The sequence below is a fragment of the Gopherus flavomarginatus genome, chromosome 21, assembly GCF_025201925.1.
Source record: "Gopherus flavomarginatus isolate rGopFla2 chromosome 21, rGopFla2.mat.asm, whole genome shotgun sequence".
NCBI lineage: Eukaryota > Metazoa > Chordata > Testudines > Testudinidae > Gopherus > Gopherus flavomarginatus.
The window spans coordinates 6,500,179-6,522,157 of NC_066637.1; the positions used below are offsets into that span (position 1 = coordinate 6,500,179).

General features: G+C 38.3%; 2 protein-coding genes across 10 annotated transcripts in view; one reads left to right on the plus strand and one right to left on the minus strand.

Moving 5' to 3' along the window:
- The window catches only part of CALML6 (calmodulin like 6), a 208,329-nt gene extending 196,477 nt beyond the window's left edge, over positions 1-11,852 (minus strand). For 2 of the 8 annotated variants that reach the window (XM_050931667.1, XM_050931672.1), the window contains exons 1-2: positions 11,134-11,851; positions 9,937-10,027 (exon numbers count right to left, since the gene is read on the minus strand). The gene's annotated coding sequence lies outside the window, so the exon portion shown is untranslated. Of the gene's footprint in view, positions 1-9,936; positions 10,028-11,133 lie in introns of all 8 variants that reach the window. The other 6 variants (XM_050931669.1, XM_050931671.1, XM_050931670.1 and 3 more) reach the window with 4 other exon arrangements.
- A 163-nt stretch (positions 11,853-12,015) lies between these two features.
- The window catches only part of GNB1 (G protein subunit beta 1), an 85,142-nt gene continuing 75,178 nt past the window's right edge, over positions 12,016-21,979 (plus strand). The window contains exon 1 of one of the 2 annotated variants that reach the window (XM_050931658.1): positions 12,016-12,239. The gene's annotated coding sequence lies outside the window, so the exon portion shown is untranslated. The remainder of the gene's footprint in view (positions 12,240-21,979) is intronic. The other variant, XM_050931657.1, reaches the window with a different exon arrangement.

The following is a 21,979-nucleotide window of genomic DNA, read 5'->3' on the forward strand; positions in this document are numbered from 1 at the left end:
TTTCTTTTTAATTTGTTTTTTCTTCTTTTTTTATTGTTGGACCAAATGAGATGAGATTTCAAAGCAGATCAAAATCAAGGCTAATTTTTCCATCAATCCCCTTACAAGACAACTGAATTGCACACCTGCCTTCACACAGACATAAACACAACAGACAGGAAATGTTACAGTCCTTGCTCTGTTTCAATACACACCATCAGAAGCGTCTGATGGTGGCCCACTGCAATGCCTGCAGAATAGTAAGATTAGGGAAGAGACTGCTGGAATTGGGAACTCCCATAGAAATCACTCTGGGGAGGATCCTAGTTCTTTAGCTGTTGTAAACTGGGATAGTTGTATGACTTAAATGGAACGACATCAATTTACACCAGCTTAGGATCTGACCTGGGATATTTACCACCTGTATTGATGGTGGGGAAAATGGTTCTGAATTTCTCATTTATAACAGATTTTTTTTAAAGTATTATCATGAAAGGAGCTCATGGACTCTATGACAATATATGCTACCCCAAGTGAAACTTCCCCCCCATAGTATATTAATAAATGTTATCCCTATATGAGATGAAAATATATATTTTTGTAAGAGTATAGATATACAGGTATGTAGTAAATCTAGGTATACAGGAGTTTACTCAAAACATCTTTTTTTGAATTAACCTTTTACAAAGCTTTTGCTGAAACATCTTTACAGGCAAATTCTGCCCTTAGTTTATTATAACTTATCTGCACTTCCACCTAACTTATATAAGAACATAAGAATGGCCATACTGGGTCAGACCAACGGTCCATTTAGCCCTGTATCCTGTCTTCCAACAGTAGCCAATGCCAGGTACTTCAGAGGGAATGAACAGAGCAGGTAACCATCAAGTGATCCATCCTTTGTTTCCCATTCTCAGCTTATGGCAAACACAAGCTAGGGACAACATCCCTCCCATTCTGGCTAATAGCCATTGATGGACCTATTCTCCCTGTTGTATATAAACACATATGTATAAACATTTAATCAGTACATATAGATACCAAGTATACTCCCTGGAAATAAAACAATGCCACATTATGTTCTGCCAATTCAGATGTTATGTACAGGAATTACAGAAAATGACATGCCAGGATAGGGAACTAACATTTTGTTAGATACTGTATTATATTAAAATTTGGCCTTAGTGTATTAGACATTAAAAATAATTAGAAATAACCAATCTACCCCTACTAGGGCTACTAACAAAATCTGAATAGGTCTGTAAACCTTTGCCAATAATTTCCTTGGCATTGAGCTTTTTCCAGAATTGTTTGTGTACAGTATCTCAGACAAAAGACACTGGCTATGAAACCGCTGGCTGGAAGAGATCAGACTAAGACTAAGTCCAAGCCTGTGTTTTGACTGAAGTGTAAGATTAACGTTTTTGCTTTATGGGTTTTTTAAAACATGTTTTAGACAAGGTATTAGGTGCAAATATAAATGCGCATGAATACATAAATACATGGATTAAATTATTGAAAATATAAACAATGGTAGGGAGGAGGTCACACACATTAAATAATCCACACATCCAATAATAGGACTGTACAAATTGGAGTGCACTTTCAGCTGGGACCTTTATTAGAGAGTTCATATGCAGCTTCTGCCCTTAAAGGCTATAAGCTAAGGAGGGTTCATCCCCTCCTGAATTTCTGATGGAGAAAAGTTGAAGTGACAGGTGTACACAAAGGTGAGAGAGAAGTTCGTATGCTATTATCCACTTGACTGGGTCATTAGCAGGTTCTGAGGGAGCTGGGGTTGGGCAGGGTTCCCCTCCAAACCAGTGGAAGTCCCAGCATGATTTGCCATAGAAGTTAATGCTGCAGCCCTGCAAACTCAACCTGGGATCTGAAAGTAAAGCTGGGTTCTTTCTGGCTTATGCACTATCACTATTAATAAAGATTTGCAACAGGAAATTGGTTAACAATTCTCAAGGTGTGGCATGAGCTAGAATAGAATCCAACTTGTTCTCTCACTGCTGTGGTGGCTTTGTAATGTAAATTGGTCAAAAAGTAATAAAATCTTATTTTAACAGTAAGGTAAGCAGATAAGATTCTGAATACCACAAGAAGCAGGACTGTTGAATAATGTGTAATTTTTACCTAGCCATTTTTCTGATATTTCCCTTTTAAAGATCGATCTCAGTCTATTTCTAAAACCTTCCAGTTCCAGAATCCTCTCTCATCACAAAAATCTGGGTTCTTTACAGTCCCTGACTGCAAATGAAACAAGGATTGCCTCTTATCAGTATTTGTACATCCCCAGCACCATGAGGCCCGTAATTGGGGCTTTTGAGCACTAACAGAAATATTTACTACTTCTATTACTAATCAGCCAGTGATACTTGATTGGCTATTAATAGTCCATTCAAGTTCTCTTTCTAGTCCCTTTGCCAAATTTCCACTTTTTCTGCCATTCCTTAAATTACATATAAAATACTCTCCAACTCATGTTTAACTTATATACATTTTTAGAGAGAAAGATAAAGAACTCAGACAAATCATTATAGATTGCCCTAAGTGTTGTATAACAAATTTTATTAATTTAAAAGATTAATAAAATGTTACGTTTTCACTAAACCAAAACATAATAGCCCTGCTGAACACCTGGCAGGCAGGGACTCTGTTTTTCTCTAAATACTGTACAGGTTCAAGTACACCAACAATGTTCAACGAACAATCCTTCGCAGTACCTACTTACCTAGCATTTTCAGAGACATCTGTATGAGGTCTTTTCTGTGTAACAATTAAAGTGAGAATGTTATCCTTTACCAAGTATGCAGGAGTCAGAGAAACTCATTTAAAGTTAGAGAAGGAAGGAGGGATCTTTGTCAAACAAGAGCAAAGACCTAATTTAGTCCCCAAAGTATAACTCAGCTCACAAAAGCGATTATTTACAAGTGACATTATCACATATTGTTTAGAAATACAATATGTTTTGTTGTAGAGTATTTTGTCAGCAGTTTTCCTTGTTTCTTAGAAAGTGATTAATTTTTGCATACAAAGAGTATTGTTGTTTTATCTGAATGATTTCAATTTTACAAATTATATCCAAGTAAAATGCTGTATGGATCTTATGATGAGCTTCAGTTGCTCCTAGACTCTGGAAAAAGCAGGTGATTATCACCAGACAGATATAAAAACAATTCCCTAAGACAACACAGACAAAAGAAAAAGTTCTATGGCTCCATTTAATGTACAACAATAATGCACGAGTAGCAGAAAAGTACATATTGCTAAAGCTTCTATTTTCTGACTTCCAACTGAGTAATTTTAGAGGACTACAATTTCTAAAAACCACCAAAATAATAAACCAAGAGACCATCTCATATTCTAGAATCACACAACACTCTTAAATCACTCTTACATCACGCTGTCAGATTATTCCCTGAAACAGTATCTCGAGTTAGAAATATTTAATTTTTACAATGTCTCTTTTTTATTAAATGTTTGGCAATAGAAAAGAGAAGATAATTGGTATAGGGAAATAAGTGTATCCCCCAAACTAAGTTGGTTGAATTTTAGCTGGTAATTTGCTATCTAAACAATACTCTTTTTTCACAGCCCTATTTGATGACTTTCAAATTGCTTTTACATCTAATCCTTCTGTCTATATAATTATATTTTTAAGACACCTGTCATCTGAGATAAGACTATTTCTCTCAAAAGACCTTAGTCAATGTTCACTGAAATCAATCGATCCAATGGAAGTCAACTGACTTCAGTTGTCACTGAATCACATGCCCAGTTTTGGAGCCCCTTGCATGCTCCTGATGGCTCCTTTTACGGTCAGTGAGAGCTGCAGGCGCTCAGCCCTTATGACAGTCAAACCCTAGGAATAAAACTCTGAAATTCTAAGCATATGTATAAATAGAATAATTCCATTTTACCATTAAGTTGTATAGCAATTGCTATCCATAACATCTGCAACATTAAACAATGAGTATCCAGATTAAAGTTTGTAATGGGTTTTTAAATGTAACTTTATTCATTGTTTGCAATGATAATGGAATTAAGTTCATTCTAATATGCAAGATATTTGACACAATAAATTAGGCCCAAGTTCTGCAATGAGTCTAGTACAAAGCTTATTGCAGGATCAGGGTTTTTATCATTCATGCAAGTATTGTAAATTCTACTTACTGACTTAAGATAATATTTCGCCTATCAAAAATGTTACTTATCTTTTTTTAATTTGCAACATGTTAAAAGGCAAGAAAGTTGATTTTGTGCCCAGGCACACGTGCATGCACACACACACACACACACACACACACACCTCTCTATCTCGGCTAATTCATTCAATATATAGCTTTTGACCCAAAACTCACTTGCTGTGGATGTAGGTAACACTGGTCTACAATTTTTGAGAAGTTGTCTGCTTCAGAGATAAAATGTGATATTTATTATGTATTTTGATGTGCTGAATTCAAATATGACAATTAAAACAACTGATTGGCTACTGTTTCTAAGATCTTTTAAGATTTTACATTTTATGTCTATGTATATTGTGTAGATAGTAGAGTTTTAATCATAAATTGTAAACCTAGGTCTTTTCATGTGTTTATGGTTGCTTTACATGATAATATTTCACCTGTCCTGTTTATGTAACACTTTAAAAATCAGCAAAAGGGTTATATAAATAAAATTTATTATGAAACAAAAGGCAAAAAACTATTATTATGTACATAGTTTAGTCCTATTCAGTGTCTACTCGGAGCTTCTTGGCTTGTCTCTTGTATTCATTAAATGGAGCATCTCTTGTCACTGTCCAGCAATAGTCTGCAAGCATTGATGGGCTCCATTTGCCCCGATAGCCTGCCAGGAGATTCCACTGCTGTAGTCTGGAGCCCAACAGCTCTGCCTTACTCTTGGGTAGTTCCAAATCCCTGACAAGGTCATTCAGTTCACCTTGTGTTATGAGGTGTGGTTCAGAGGAGGAGGATGGGAGAAAATGTGGGTCCTGTAACATTGATGGTTCAGGACCAGAAGTTTCATCCTCTTCCTCGTCTGACTCAAGTGAGAATGATTCTGGTGCATCAGGAACCGGCAGTCCTTCTCCGTGGGGTACTGGGCATATAGCTGATGGAATGTTTGGATAATGCACAGTCCACTTTTTCTTCTTCGACACACCTTTCCCAACTGGAGGCACCATGCAGAAGTAACAGTTGCTGGTATGATCTGTTGGCTCTCTCCAAATCATTGGCACTGCAAAAGGCATAGATTTCCTTTTCCTGTTCAACCACTGGCGAAGATTTGTTGCACAAGTGTGGCAGTGTATGTGTGGGGCCCACCTCTTGTCCTGATCTCCAATTTTGCAGCCAAAAGAAAGGTGATAGACTTTCCTAGCCATAGTGGTTATACTGCGTTTTTGTGATGCAAAAGTCACTTCACCACAAACATAGCAGAAGTTATCTGCACTGTTCACACAAGTACGAGGCATCTCTGCTCACTTTGGCTAAACAGAAATGTGTCCCTTTGCAAAATCAAACACTGACAAATAAGAGAGCACGACACAGTATGATTTCTAGAGCTGATATAGGGCAATTTGTTCAGCAGAGTGATGTAAGCTTCGTTAGGATTGCATCATCCATGCCTTCTAGGAATAATATGATGCAATTCATATCATGTATGACACAATACCAGCTTCAGATTGCATCATTCATTGTTTTGCCTAAAAAGCAAGTACTGTCCAAACCCAGTCATAGATTTATTCATAGATCCAGTCAAAGATGTATTTTAGTCATTTCTGGTTTAAATTGAGATCCCTTCCCTTTATAACTCACTTATCCTCCGACATTCCCAAGTCAAGGGTCATATATACTGACCCAATAGCATATCTTGAAAACTAGAGCCAATCAACAATTTTAAGCATCATTTTCGTTCTCAGTGACCCAGAATTAGTAAAGTTGGACTACATTTATTTCAGAAGCATTTTGGCTGTAGAGCAGTGTAATCAGTGTATATTAGTTCTGTAAAAATGAAGCAGGTTAAGCTTAGATGTAATAACCTACTGAATAAGAATGATCCCAGATATGTTCCTGACCATATTTTAGGACAATCAAAGTAGAGAGGTTTTCTCAAATTTTGTACAAGGAGCCCCAGTGCATGCTGGGAACAGAAGATATGGAATTTAGTTATAGGTAGACTAACATTACATGTTCTAAAAAGTTGCAAATTATTTGCTTAATATTGAGACCCAGTGTATTCATTCTAGGCACCTGGAAATCTGAAATATAAAATAACCTTCAAGTAAATAACACTTTCAATTCCCTGCAACTTTTAAAATATTATGTAATTTTGGTGAAAATGAGAGACCTGCTGAATCACAGATATTGCTAAGCCAAACAAGATCTAACAAACAAAAAAAGAAACTGTCATATCTGAGTCCATTTATTTTTAACCCAATCCTAACCAAGCATAAGCACTAGAATGAAAATATTTGCACTTCTCTAGCACCTTTCATGCAAGGATCTCAAAGCATTTTATGAACACTAAGTCTCACAACACCCCTGTGGGCAAGTACTATAGTAACTCTTTTACAGATGGGGTGATTGAGACATAGACAGGTGAAAAGGTTTGCCCAAAATCACATGTAAGTGTGGCAGAGCAAGAAACAACCCAGTAATTGTTACCCCACTTCCCTGCTCTAACCACTTGACAACTCCATCTTTCAGCGCAAGACCTTTCAGTGCAAGCAGAGACAGCATTTCTGGTACACAATGGTTCCAAAGTTAATGTTTACACATTAACGTCCGCACAGATATTTTTAACTGTTGGACCTCAATTTTTTGTGCGTTAGCAGCAATGACATGACTGCAAGAGTGTAAGTGAAGCCTGGAATATAGCTAGAATATAGCTCTTCACTGCGTATGAAACCAAATACTATCTTGGTCTAAACAGGAAGTCTTCTAAGTCTGGATCTGGCAGCTAACAAAAATTGTGTGTGGCACAATTGTTCCCTACTTGCAAATGTTTCATAGTGATACTACACTAAATTGAATATTCTCATTTTATCAACATCTTCTTTGTGTTCCACACAAAAGGCTTATAGTTCCTGTGCAATTGAACAATGATTTTTCACAGCTTTACTAGCAATGTGCAATTCTCTGTAACACACTGATCTTACGTTAGAGTGCAACCTGCAAGACTCCTGCTTCCCAAGATCATAGGGTTTCTGGGAATGTAATAAAAAAACCGGCCTCAGTCTAGTACCATGTGAAGCCTTGTAGCCATGTTTGAAGCAGTTTTCAAAGGAACAGAAATTGCCATACCAGATCAGCTCGAAGGTCCAGCTAGTTCAGTATCCTGTCTCTAACAGCAGTTAATACCAGATGGTTCAGAGGAAAGTACAAGAAATTCCATAATGGAGAATTATGGAATAACTTGCTCACAGAGGAAGTTTCTTCTGAAGCAATTATGTTTCAAGATTCCAACCATTGTTTCAGCTGGCATCTGACAGCTAAACTTTACTAGATTCCTATAATATGTTCTCTTTTCTTTGGGGACTACAGCATACTTTTGTCCCGGGCTATAGTATTAAGCACATTTCATTTTATATAATATACTATGTAAAAATTAGGCATTTGCTGTGTTGCAAAATGGATGTTATGTGTACATCTTAACTTTCAAATTGTCTATGTACAGACAGCAAAGATAAACCATTTTGACAGTTTTAAAAATGCAATAGAACTAACTTGTCCAGTTAGTAAGTCTTTAAATAAATAAATAAACAAGACAATGTCCCCCCTTTTTTCTTTTCAGGCTAATAGTATAACTTCATATTATTCATAATTTTTGTTGGAAGGTGAGTCATAATTAAGCAACTGAATTAGGAACATTTCTAACAGGAACTGCTCCAAAGCTGTATTGTGGGTATGCGCTTAGGGAGGAAGAACTTGTAATAGACACTAGGACTAGGTTCTATCTGTTCAACCGCCTTTCCAAACCCCTCATATATTGAAGTAGGTTGCATAAGCCACATCTAACATAGCACAGAATTTAGCTGATAGTTCTCATACAATACTGAAAAAGGTAAAAATGAAATGGATTCTTCATTGAGGAGTAGTCTATAATTCTGAAGGCATCTTTTCCAAAAGCTCAGGATTTATGTAAATTTCCCTTTATGAGTAGCATGTAAGAATGGAGCAGACATATAAAGCAGGGCAAAGCAGTAGGAATGTGTGTCATCTAGTGTTACAGGGGCTTGAAATTATGGGGAAGAAATGTTATTGTATAGTTATAACAAATAAACAATTCATGCCATATATATTTAAGTCTAGTAATACAGGGAAGGAGATGGGACTTAACCCCAGAGAAAGATACCACTGAGAAGACTAAAAGGTGGTTTTCTATTTCTCAACAAGCGCAGAGCCTTGTTTAAAAACAAAAATACTTTTTTGGACTTTAAATCTGCCAAGGCACTTCTGGACATAGTCAGACTGGAAATGGGTAAATCTGTTTTGGCAATTAAAGCTGATGAAATTCCACAAGAGCACTTGGGCCTGAACTCGGCTTAATGGTACATGTTTTTAGCTTCTATATGCCATCTCTTTTTCGTATATTTAATACAGGGTGGTCTCCCCTTCATTCAACACAAATTTTAAGGTATCAAAATTAAATTTTAATCTCAGTATTTAAAAAAATCCCCAGGTATATATCTATAAACAGTTATGAAACATACCTTTTAAGAAACTCTACTACTCAGAAAAGAGGCCGTTTTCACTGGAACATTGCAGCAGTTGTGTTTATAATTACACTTCAAACACTTTACCAACACCCAGTAAAGCAGACAATAAGTAGTTAACTCTCATCACTAGTTTACAGATTGGAGAAATTAAGCATAAGAGAGATCAAGGCTGCAATCTTGTGGACCTCTAGGCACATGGCCAACTTTACACATGAGTAGTTCCATTGACTTCAGTGGAACTGTACCTGTCCATAAACACCCATAAATGCTTGTAAGAATGGGGCATAAGTAAATTGCCTGAGGTTACACACAGAACAATAGTAGAACTGGGAATGTAACCCAAGAGTTGTGATGCTCAGTAGTCTGCGCTAGACACCTAAGTAAAGTTTCCTGTTTTGTTATTGGTAAATTTGAGGGTTGAGTCCTGAACTTCAAACACAGGATGTAGGATTTTACAAAACACATTTGAATACTTATTGTACAAACAAAAATAAACAAAGACATAGTTACCTAAGTTATTTCACATGATACTAACACACCTCAAGTAAGTAATTCTCTTAAAAGCAGCGAAGAATCCTGTGGCACCTTATAAACTAACAGACATTTTGGAGCATGAGCTTTCGTGGGTGAATACCCACATCCGACGAAGTGGGTATTCACCCACTAAAGCTTATGTTCCAAAACATCTGTTAGTCTATAAGGTGCCACAGGATTCGTGGCTGCTTTTACAGATCCAGACTAACACGACTACCCCTCTGATACCTAATTCTCTTAAATCATAATCACCAAAACTATCCTTACTCTTAGCAACTAGTCATAACTACCAAATTCTGAGGGGGTGGAAGGGTCATTTTTTTTTAAACAAACATTTCCCAGCATGCACTTCCTCACATACTTGTCAATTTAAATCCTGGAGAAGGGGACAATTACTGACCTACAGAAGAAAGTTTTGAAGCTACAAGGAGCAACTTCTTTTCTTCGGTTAATTAAGCAATTGATCTTATTTTTCTATTCTAGCTTTATCAATACAGGTACAGACAGGATTTTAAGCCACCTTTTTTTCTGTGGGTTTTACTGGCTATATTTTAAAGAGTTTGTTTGGCCCTTATGGGCTTCATTATAACTAGTTAGGCAAGAAGAGAAATCCTCACATGTGACAATGTAATAAAGTACAGGAAAATGCATGTGGGACTGTTACTGGAAAAAGACTGGTGTATCCGTATACTTACTTTTGTGCCATTAGGAAAGCAGGTCTTTGTTGCTAGGTCACTAAACTGGGATGCAGGAGATCACTTAATCTCTCTGTACCTTAATCCCCAGCTGTAAAATAAGAATAATACTTTTGTTCCCCATCCTTGCATTTGCTTATTTAGATTAAACTCAATGGAGTAGAGACTATCTCTTACTATAGATTTGAATAATTGACTTCTAATCTGTTGGGGCTATGGGCACCGCTGCAATACAAATAAAACCCTACAGGGATATCTGTGTTTGATTATATGAAATGATGTCACTGCTTGGTTTCTGAGGGCTTGTCTACATCAGAAAGTTGCAGCGCTGGTGAGGGAGTTACAGCGCTGCAACTTTGAAGGTGTACACATCTGCAGGGCACCACCAGCGCTGCAACTCCCTGTTTGCAGCGCTGGCCGTACTCCCGTTTTGTCTCGGGTGTAGAGGATCCAGCGCTGGTGATCCAGCGCTGGTAATCCAATGTAGACACTTACCAGCGCTTTTCTTGACCTCCGTGGAAGGAGGAAGCCTCTGGTAATCAAGCTGGTCTCCTTTCCCGGTTTGCTCTCTCGTTCCCGGAGCCCAGAGCAAGCAGGTCTCCTTCCCTGCGGTTTGCTGGGTGGCTCCGGGAACGAGAGAGCAAACCGCGGCGAAGCGGGTCTCCTTTCCCGGTTTGCTCTCTCGTTCCCGGAGCCCAGAGCAAGCAGGTCTCCTTCCCTGCGGTTTGCTGGGTGGCTCCGGGAACGCGAGAGCAAACCGCGGCGAAGCGGGTCTCCTTTCCCGGTTTGCTCTCTCGTTCCCGGAGCCCAGAGCAAGCAGGTCTCCTTCCCTGCGGTTTGCTGGGTGACTCCGGGAACGAGAGAGCAAACCGCGGCGAAGCGGGTCTCCTTTCCCGGTTTGCTCTCGCGTTCCCGGAACCCCCCTTGAAGCCGCCCAACAGCGCTGCAGTGTGGCCACATCTAACACCACTTGCAGCGCTGGTTGCTGTAAGTGTGGCCACTCTGCAGCGCTGGCCCTATACAGCTGTACTAATACAGCTGTAACAACCAGCGCTGCAAAACTTTAGATGTAGACATGGCCTGAGTCCTTGAGGTAAAGTAACAGGGAACTACTTCCAACTTCTTGCTTGGTAGCTTTTTCTCCAGAATCCTGAAAGTGAATAAGTTTCTTATATCTTTAAAAATAAAAAAACTTACTGAGGTCTCTGACTATTGTCATGTCCTTTTCTTTCTTCAAACCCAACTTTCTTTTGCAGAGAGAATTTATTCTCAGGGTAAGTATGTTAACTTTATAATAAAAAGAACTGTTTTCATTGCAAGGGCACCTTTGCTTAGGCCAGGCTCAAAATTTAACTTTTTAAAAGAAGTTGGTGACCCTTTACAAAACCCAAACTGCTGGAAAGGTTGTCATGACACGGAGACTGTTACCCCTGGATTTAAACATTTCCCCATAGAAATGCAGGGCTGGAGAGACCTCCAGAAGTTAAGTTCAGCCCCTGTGCTGAAGTAAACAAATGAAACACTGCAGTAGGGAGCCTGGGAACCAGAAAGTGAAACTGACCGCTCTGCGTTTCATGGTTCCGAAGACAGAAATAAGTTGCATAACGACAAAAACTTCACTTGGTCTGATCCCCGTTCTCCTTATCTCCCCCCGCCTCACTGTTTTATGAGACTAATTAAAGAGGGTTCGTGTGAGGTGGGCGAGCTCTGCCTGGGGGACATGAATCCTGGGAGGGCTAGTGCAGTGCTGAAGCTCCAGGGCCTAAAACTACCAGGAGCTTTACACCACAAATAACGCTTCTTCCCCAACTCCGACAGCCCCCCTCGTACTTCGTCCCTTTGTGGCCCCTGCTTCCCAAACTCCACCTCTCTCCCTCACCACTGGCGCTGCTTCTCCCCGCTTCCCGCCCTCCCCTCCTCCCATGCCGCCCGCTGCCCTCTCTCCTCAGCGCCCTTCTCACCCTCCTCAGCCGCTCCGGGCGCGGGGCGGGGCCGGGGGCCGGCCCAGGAGGCGGGGCGGGACCGGCAGCCGGGGTTTCCCGGCCCGGCCGCACGGGCGGGGCGGTTACCGCGCCTAGGCTGGCTCTGATTCCCGATGGCTGCGGGGAGCTGAGAGGGGACCAAGCGCGCGAGGAGGAGCCGAGAGTCAGGGCCCCCCCGCGAGCCGCCGCCGCCGCCTCCCTGGGATCGGCCAGACGCAGCGCGGGTGGCTCCCCAGCCCGGTGGGGACGCAGCTGGAGTGGGCAGGGGCCGCGGGCGGCGGACACAGCGGCCCCGTTAATGAGTAGCGGCCGGCGGGGCAGGTAAGGGCCTGGGGACCCCTTCCCGCGGAGACTCCCTCCTCGCTGGCCGCCGTTGCCCCACTCCCTAGATTCCCCATGACCCTTCTTCCTGGGTCTCCCCGCCCTTTTCACCCCCTTTCTTCCTCTCCTGCCCTCTGCCCCCTTATCAAGCCCTCTCCCTTCCCTCCCCTTCACTAGCACCCCCCCCCCCCCCCCCCGTGCCTCCGATCTCCCCTGCCCCAGCTTGTCCAGCGCCTGCTAGCATAGAGAGGTTGAAAAATACCCCCTTCAGCTCCTCCAGCAAGTCTCTCTCTAGCTGCTGGAGCAGGAAGAGGTGGGGTAGGAGTGGGGCAGAGCCTTTCTTTTGAAGGGCTTTTTAAGACAAGGGAAGGGAAGGGAACCCGGGGTTTTGCAGGGTTCCATTTTTAATTGCAAGTAGGCTAGAGTGATTTACACCAGGCACTGTGCTGTTGTGTGTGTGTGTGTGTGTGTGTGTTAAGGTATAAAGGTGAGTTGGCAAAGAAACCGAGCCCTACAGAGGGAGTGTTGCGGGGGGGTCTCAAGAAAATGCTGTGGTGTGTGTCTGTGCTGTAATGGTGGAAAATTGATTAAGAGGAGACAAGGGTGAGACAAACAGGGTAAGACTGCTCTTAGCAGCCCCTAGCTCAGAAAATGGAACATCTGAGGCTTGGAGGATGGGTTCACTCTGTTTTTTGCTGTGGGAGGAAGGGTGGGTATGGTCTGTAGTCTTGTTAAAAAACATAGCTAAGGGATTTATCTAGCTTGCATATTTGTTGTTCCTCCATCTGTTATGTTATGGTGCTGCATATTTTTGTGTGCCTGTAAGTGTAATATCAAAGATCAAGGAGGATGTTTGCTACAGCAGAATAAGGGAGTTTTTCTCCATGGAAGAAATGTTAAAATTATTAAAAACAACTCCCACCCCCTAAATTCACAGCTTGGTTATGAAAAGGTTTTCAGTACATTTTTTACCCATTAAAGGTGTTTTCAGAGTAGTTTTATAAATTTCAATTCTAAAACTGCATATAAAAATGAAAGGATGTACAGTTGTGTATATTTTAAGTAATGAATATGAAATTATGGAATAGGCAAGACTTAAAAAAAGATCTTGTCTAGAAAAGAGTCAGGATGACATAGAGGCTATTCCAAGATGTCAATTCATCACTTGTGACGATTAGTTGAAATTTTAACAAATATGATTTTTCAGTATTCTCTGACCAAGTCACTACTTGGGACTCATTTCAAATAAGGCATCCTCTCCATGATGTTAACTGCCACATTCTTAGATATTGTCTACACACTAGAAACAAAGAGGAAAGAATATCTTACAATAAAAGGAAGCTTTTAAAAAAAAATCCAGCACATTTATTCTTACAGACAACTGACTGAACTCAAGAGGAAGGGATTTAAAACTGAAAATGAAATGAGAGACCAAACATTTTGCAGTTAGATCATTTCTGTACATAGTCGTTGGAGGCTTATTGCACATTTTGAAGCTTGTTTGTTGAGCACAAGGATCTGAATCAAGACAAAGTGCTGTCGATTTATATGTAAAATGTATGTGGGGGGGAAGATTTGTACTGAGATCTAAAGTCTTCTTAAGTGCTATGCATCAGGCTTTTTAGATAAGTGTATTTTTGGGGAGTGAGGTGATAATAGTGCATTTGTTTTTGGTGGCTACAGCTTACCGAGGGTGTGTGTTTGATTTTCTTTTTGCTGTGAATGAATGGATCCTTCTGTGCCTGGGCCCAATAACTGCAACAAGATGGCGTTTGCAGCAAGGCAGCGCTCTCTCATTTTCAACTCCTCCTGATCATAGCTCTGCCAAACTAGATCTTATTTCTTGTATTTTGGATGTCTTTTTTGTTTTTTTTTTGCTTGCTTTCTCCTATTTTTTTTCGTTTTACCATTCCCCCAATGCCCTACCCACCACAAACGTTTTTCTTCCTGTTTTAATTTTTGTAGGTTTTCACCCAAATACATAGGAGGATAGACTAAGTGGGAGGAGTAAATAGTTTTATTGAAATTTTCACATAGGCTGTGACTGGATAAAACAGTAACGTGATTTTGTTCTACCATCTAATGCCCGTTATAATGACATTTAGGAACATTTTTCTTTGTTTTCTATTTTAGCCACAAATAGACTTTTAAAAAATATATTTTTCCATAATCCAGAATGTATGTATAAAATCCTGTATGAATGGCTTTGTAAAATTTTGTTTTACTAGTCTAATAATAATCAGACCCCAAGTAGTCATTTTTTGTCATACAAAGGAGAAGCTCCTTTCTGCTTGAAAATGTTCAGATGATTTGTGGAGGCTTTTAAAACTGCATTTGACCTGAAATAGTTGTCATACTTAGGTCATTATTCTTTCCATTATAGAGCGGTGGAAGAAAAAGGTTATTTGGCTATTAAAACCTTTTTCTGTGTTTTATATGGTACATGACTTTTTAAAAAAGATGACATCTTGTATATTCCTGAAATGTATAATTTTTCTATTGGTAATTTGATGTTTATTATTTATACTAGTGTTTAGCCGTATTCTAACTTAAAAACCCTCAATACAATAAACTCTCCAGTTAATACTTAAAATAGATTTACTCCCAAGCATTTTCAAATGACTGTTAACAAGTTTAAAATACATATTACATTATTCTACAAATAGTTTGCTGCTTTATAGTATGTCTCTTGTATTCAGATGACCTCTAAACTCTTGATAATGGATCAGGAGTTTTAGTGCTGCTCTATGGATTTATTTTTCTATAATCCATCAGTTGCCATTGGTTATACTCTAAATAACCAATCTGTTTTATAGCTTACTTTTGTATTGGGCTTTTGTATTCCATTTTTGTGTTTTGTATTGGAAATGCACGATGTTAGCATTTTTCAAAATGAAGATAAATATTGAAGAAATGAACTACATCTAAAATAATTAGTTCAATAAATCATTTAAAGGACATTTCTTTAAGAACCTGTCAGTGTTAAGTTTCAGATTTGAATATTTATTTTTTTATGCCATTGAATTTGAAACTAGCTTCACTAGTGTTTAATATTTCAGGTTTTTCATGTTAAGAACAAGAACTTGAAAAATAAAGTAGGTTACTGTATTGGGAGACTAAGATCACTTGCATTTATCCCTGCTTAGTCCTTGTAGCTGCCAGGTCATTGTGTAGCAAGCATCCTTTCATGAAATCTTTGTTGGTGCCTCATATTCAGAATCCATTGTAAATCCAGCTGGAACAGTTTTGAGGCTATACCCTCACTTTGAGGAACATACTTGAAGATGGAATGTTAAACCTAATGAGAATTCACAGTTTCTCAAGGTTAAAAAAAGCTAGCAGTGTTTCCCACCATTTGAATACATAACCGTATCCAATTGTGAACATTTAGTAAAGCAATCTTTGTTCCAGTTTTTAAATTTATTTTCCTTATTCGTGCATTAATATCCCTGGAAATTAGCAATTACTGTGGAATATGAAGAATAGTTTGACTTTCGGTTGTTATATCCCTAACATGTAAATGTGACTGCTTTGGAATATATTCATTAACAACAAATATATATAATCTAGTGTGTGTGTGTGTGTGTGTGTGTGTGTGTGTGTGTGTGTGTGTGTGAGAGACACCCTTCCCCCAAACCAAATAAGATGTTGCTGGCTGTTGTGTGTAACAACTTCCTGGTGTTCTAAAGGTTTAAATTAGGTCATGTAGGAAGCAACTAACTGATCTTCCTTAGCAGTTACTTTTTGAGTTAGGATTTCTCAACCACAGTGTGAAATTAGATACCAGTAACTATATGAAATCAGAATGTAGAGATATAAACTGTATATGTAAGTTTGCTAAAATTTGTGCTTTTTATGTAGTTAACTTAAAATCCTTCTTAAAGGAAGTCGCTTCAGGAAGCTGAGACCCAGAAATATATTCTTAACAAAGCAAGATAAATTATCTTGGTTTATTAGGTTGATTGCCTGCAACTTCGAGGTTAAGGGTATAGAGGTATTAAGGAGGTGATGCATTTACTAATTGAGTTTATTCTTGTGATTAAAATTTGTATTTTGTTGCTTTCTGCTAAAATGACCATAGATAGGGCTTGGCTCATGTTGCAGTCTTTGAATTGGATTAAATTCTTACTGTCCATGGATTTTGGCTCTCAGCATTAGTGGATTGGTAATTGATATTCTCAATTTTAATATCCAGTTTTAGCCATATGGCATAGCGTATTGTTTTAAGACTCTCATTTAGCAAGTGGTTTGATTCTGACAAATGGAAATGCGAAATCATATAGTCATATGGTTGAATTACTATAAGTCAAATCTTCTTAGGACTTTTTCCTTCCTCCCCCCCACCCCCAAAAAAAATGCTTACACTGACTAATGCCAACATTTCTTGCCATAACATATTAGTGGTTGTGGTAGGGAGACCGTTGATAACCCTGAAAGTGACTTGCTTGTGGTGGTTAGATTCTGTTACTTTGATGGTCAGGATAGGGTGGAGAGCAAGAGTGTTTTCTAACCATAGCCTTAAGTGCAGGCTAAAAAATAGTTTATCAAATTGAAAATGTGGTTTTATTTCTTGGAACCAAAGTTGCAAATTAACTTTAAAACAAATTATATATAGATCAGTTTAATGTTGGATCACAATTTAATATCTCCAAAGGGTGTGTGGTGTATCTATGTTCATTTTTTCAGCCTTCTCAGCTGAAATTTTTTTTCTTTTTGCAGTGACCAAAAATATATACACAATCTGTACATACTTGAGCCAATTGGTAGTTTAGCAGAACATTAAAAGCTTTTAAAAGTTTTGAGCTGACTGTTAACTGTGTCTTTTTGATTACTTTTGCATGTAATGGTAATGTGAATTACCTTAGAAGGCTTCCCAATGCAAGCAAAAATGTAGATATTCAAAAATATGCATAAATGTTTTAAAGTAGAGTATTATATTTGTATTACAGTGCTGTAAAAATCAAGGCCTTATTTATTGTGGTCTTAAAGTGGACATAGAGGAAAGGTTAGTCGAAGAAAGACAGGCATTTGGATAGGACTATTTAAAAATTTATTGGTTTATGAAGGACAGATTTCTATTACCCATTTGAAAAAATGAAATTGGCATTGTGAACCTGAGGTAACACATGGTATATTCAATTTTTAAAAATATTTGTATATGTAATTTGACCCTGGTCCTTATCACAATTTTTGAACTGCAGTATTGAAATTGGATTATGCTGATGTGAAAATATTTAAATTTTAAGAAATAATTGCTTCTATTTAGGTTGAAAACTCAGCTGGAAGTCTAGAGTGTTAAACTTAAAGGGCACTGGTTGATTTTTTTTTTTTTTTTTTTTTTTTTCCCCTGTGCCTTAAGTTCCTGTGCATTAAAGTCTTAGATGTTTAGCTAAAGGATAACCACATAGCCTACATTTTATAACCTGGGACTATCTTAAGACACACTGTCTATTTGCTATGCATTGTGTAGGTACTCATTGTTTCCCAGCCATACTGTAATTAGGGCCCTCCTTAATCATTCTTCTATGTAAATCATAGTAAAATTTCCGGAATTTCATAGAAGCATAAACATGATTGGTGGTGAGACTCCAAAAAAATCTTTCACCGGTCAGTCACAGTAATTTCAAATGCTAGTTTGAACATTGACTTCTGTTTGGTTCTCCAAATCTGAGGCTGATTTGGAGCTGCTCTGTAACTTATGAATATTATATGTTCTGGTGTTTACTGTATTTTTATATTGGGTTAGTTTAATATGAGGGCGTCAGGAAAAAAAACAAGCAAGAAGGTAAAAGAATGGCCATTAAGTCACTTCTCAGCAAACGCTTCAAACTTAAGAGACAAATGCTAGGAGAGGAATAGGCCTGCAAACACAGGAGATCAAAAGAACTAGGGCATGTTTAAAAGCTAATGCCCCCTCAATAGAAGGGGATAAATAGTTGTGCAGGGCAGCCAGGCTGAGACACAACTATCTATCATGAGAGTCTAAAGAAGCTAGCCCTGCTTAGCTTACCATCAGAGCATAATGTAGAGATGGATGTATGTTTTCTAATTCTTTTTCATCTACATGCTCTGTTCCTACTGCGAAATAAATAATAGTTTGTTTTAAGAAGGTGTTTTGTTGTTTACCAACAGTTGTATATTCCTGAACTCAGACCTTCTGAGTAAGCACTGTTATACAGGTTGTTGCAGCTCAGGGCCTGGTCTAGAGTCATATTTATGTGAACAATTCATCTGTGGCAAGTAGGAGCATGAGTCTACTCCAGGCTAACTTGCTGTTGACTAACTGTCCATGTGGATCCTGCTGATGCATGTTAATAGTTTGTTAATGCACTTTAATCTAGTTCTCTCTGACACAGGACTAGATCAAAGCGCGTTACCGAACAGTTCATGTGGAGCTTGCTGACACATTGACAGTGCTCAGTGCGCTAGTACAGGGTAGATTCACACTCCAGCTTGCCATGAATTAAATGTTTGTGTAGAGAAGCCCAAGAGTGGGAGAATGGTAGAATTCAACCCCAGGATATGTAAAGATGCAAGGCCTAAGACCTGAGGGGGTGTACTCAGAGACCAGAAAGGAGACAGGTGCAGCTAGCTCTGTAACGGAGCAAAAATGACAAGGACAAGATTACCTTAAGTTTGACATTTTCATAGAGAATACTTATAACTTAAAGGGAAAGCCAGTTGCTGAGGATAAGCAGCAGGAGAAAAGAAGGATAAAAGAAGAAACCATGTCTGACTGTGTAAATCTTAGTCTTGGAGAAACACCGTGCACTGCTCTAGGTAAATTTTTTTAGTATTAAAACTTTGCCTTGTAAAAAGTGTATGTTGTATTTAAATTTTTAGCCTGCAAAATTTCTCTAATTTCTTGTGACACTGTGAAAAGAAAGCATCTTTGACACATGCTAAGGATTGCTTGAATTCTGGATAGCTGAACAGCATTTTACATGTGTCCTATTGTTGCTGTGAGTAATTCTGATTTGTGCTCCAGCTGTTGTCAGTTGTATTTATGCTTGAATATCTAATGCTACCACACTCCTCTGAGACAAATTTACATTGCTTTCCTTCTGAAATCTACTGTGCCATCCACCAGCATTCCTAATTATAAAATCTGGATTGTCCATAATTAGAATGTTTAGTTGTTTGCTTTTATTACAATGGCAGATGCCATAAGGCTGAATACAAATATGAAGGATCATAATTAAAATATATTGTCATTATCTACAATTCTTTAAAGAAAGGGAAAATATTGTAATAGCAAAATACTCAGTTCTACAAACTCCTTAATGCAGCCTTACAAACTTGTGAGCATTATAGCAGGTAAGGCGCCAAAGTTGCTTGTTCACACTCATTCAGTAATCAAACATTTACTTGGTCCAGGAAGGTTGAGTGAGTTGAATTTTGCGAGGGTGCCATAAGGTAAAGAATCCCAACAAACCAAGGGTGGGTAGGCATCAATGACATGTAAGTTTTGCCTATTTCTTCTTAACAGTCATGGTTGTGATGTACCCTTTCATTTTTGCTGTTGTAAACCACTCTATTCGTATTCTAAATAATCTTAACTGCTACCTGCTTTTGTAATTATATTCCGCTCTGCATCAGGAAGAATTCACTTTTTTCCCTTAAGTCAAATGCTTCTATATTTCTCGTCTATTATGTAAACTATGTAAGACCTTTTGCTTGTTAGCTGATTCTAAACTTTCTGCATTTTATGTTCCAAACATTTCTATTGTTAGTGTTCAGTTTGCTTGTTTGTTTATAAGCAAATTCTTGTAAATTTCACTTCTAGGGTACCAGCTGCATGTTGTTTTGAGGAAATAAGTTGCAGCAACTGAGAGCCTTATTGAAATGATTTCTATAAATAGAGGTGCTTAAGAATGTTATCTAAAAGTGTATGGATCTTTACACAGGTATTTACTGTGGGTGGGTTTTTTTGTGCTTTTGTGAGAAGCTCAGGCAAATTACTAACAGATTTTTCTGACAGAAGAATATACAGTTGTACACTTTAAAATTACAGGGTAGATGCTTTTAGAGACTGAATTTAAATGACGAATAGTAATGGTCGGCACATTCTTGGGACAACTTGAATTTGTCATTTGAATGCCTGTGGCAACACTGATTATCCCAGTCATTTTTTTTACCAGGGGAAAATATGCGGCTGTTTTAATATAGGTTATCTTATGCTTTTGAACTACATGGTATTCTGCAAGAATTAATGTTTAAATCTATTGTCATTAAAGCTTTAAAAAAATCTAACAGCAGACAAGAACATTGATCAGTTTGAAGATTAACTATGGCTATATCATGCCTCTTGTTTCCCTATTTATGTATGTATTATGAAATGCTGTGATATTTGGTGCAAGCTTTCTTTTGTAGACTTATGCCATAAGTACTGTTTTGATCTCAGTAGAATAAACTATATTGACAGGCTCAAGATAAATTCTTTTCCTCTTCCTTGTTCCCTGTATACCATTTTTTAGAATTGTTGGGCTGACCATTCATGGTCTGAGCTAATGAGGTTCGATATATGGAATGTTTGGTGCAAAATATTGTGCTGTATTTACAGTTGACTTTTGCTGTATTTAAAATGCATCAACATAAGCATCAAGTTTGTCACACTGAGGTTCATGATGGTATCATATAAATTAATCATCCAGCTCTGGTCATACTCAATAAATAAAATAGTAAAATGTATCAAAGTAGCTATTTGTACGCTGTAAGAATTTAAAAAGAAATCTAATTCTCATAACTAATTTTAAATTGTAGAAATTCCCATTAGATGTATGTCCTAGAAGACTCTCTTGTCAAAGTGATCTGACAAAAAATGGGGCTTGTTACTTTCCATAGGTCTGACAAAATAAGTCAGACAAATGGGGGCAAGGGTTCCTATTGTGACTGTATCCTGCTGAAATCACCAAGACTCCAAATCAGATTATAATATGTCAGGGAAGGAAGTAAAAGTTCCTGTACTTTATTAAACTATTAGAAAGGATAAGCATATATTGCATTGGTGATAATCCTGTAACACACTCTTCATAAGGTAATGAATATTAGGGGTGCTGAAGATCTTAGTGGGTAGAGACCACTGTCTGTTACGCGAATATTTTGTCTGTACAAAGATCACCAACATCTTGTTTCATGTTCATAGCAATTTAATTTTTGCTGCAGGTTACGAAGTCCTGAATTTTCGTAAGCATTGGCTGACATACTGCTTGGCAATCAGTATGCACCTCTTCTGTGCCTGATAACTTGTTTATTGTTATAATGGCTCCCTTTGCTATTTAAAACCAGATAAGAAATATTTCTTGGACTTGTAGCTGAATGCCCCATAAATTCAGTGTTCTAATTTTTAAATGGATGTAGTTATTTACATAAATTTCATAAGCTGGAGCCATACACTAGAGTCCAAGTATTGCTAACCCCGGAACATGTGTTTGATATTCAATGAAAGTAGTATGACAGAAGGAAGAAACTGCAGTCATTTCAGCTTTTATCTACGCTTTCATAATATTTAATAAAGATGCAGACATTGAAAGACTGGGTGTCTTTTGTTCCCTGGACCTTAAGCTGAATTCATCAGGCTCAAAAGTATAACCTGGATGACTCGAGAATTCTTGTAGGTTGGTCCTCACTTGCACTTTAATCTTTCTCAATGATTTAAAAAAATCCTTAGCAGTTCATATTTATTTTTTTCTGTGGGAGTTCCCTTGCCTAGCACGCTCTCAGAAGCCCTTTTAGTCTAA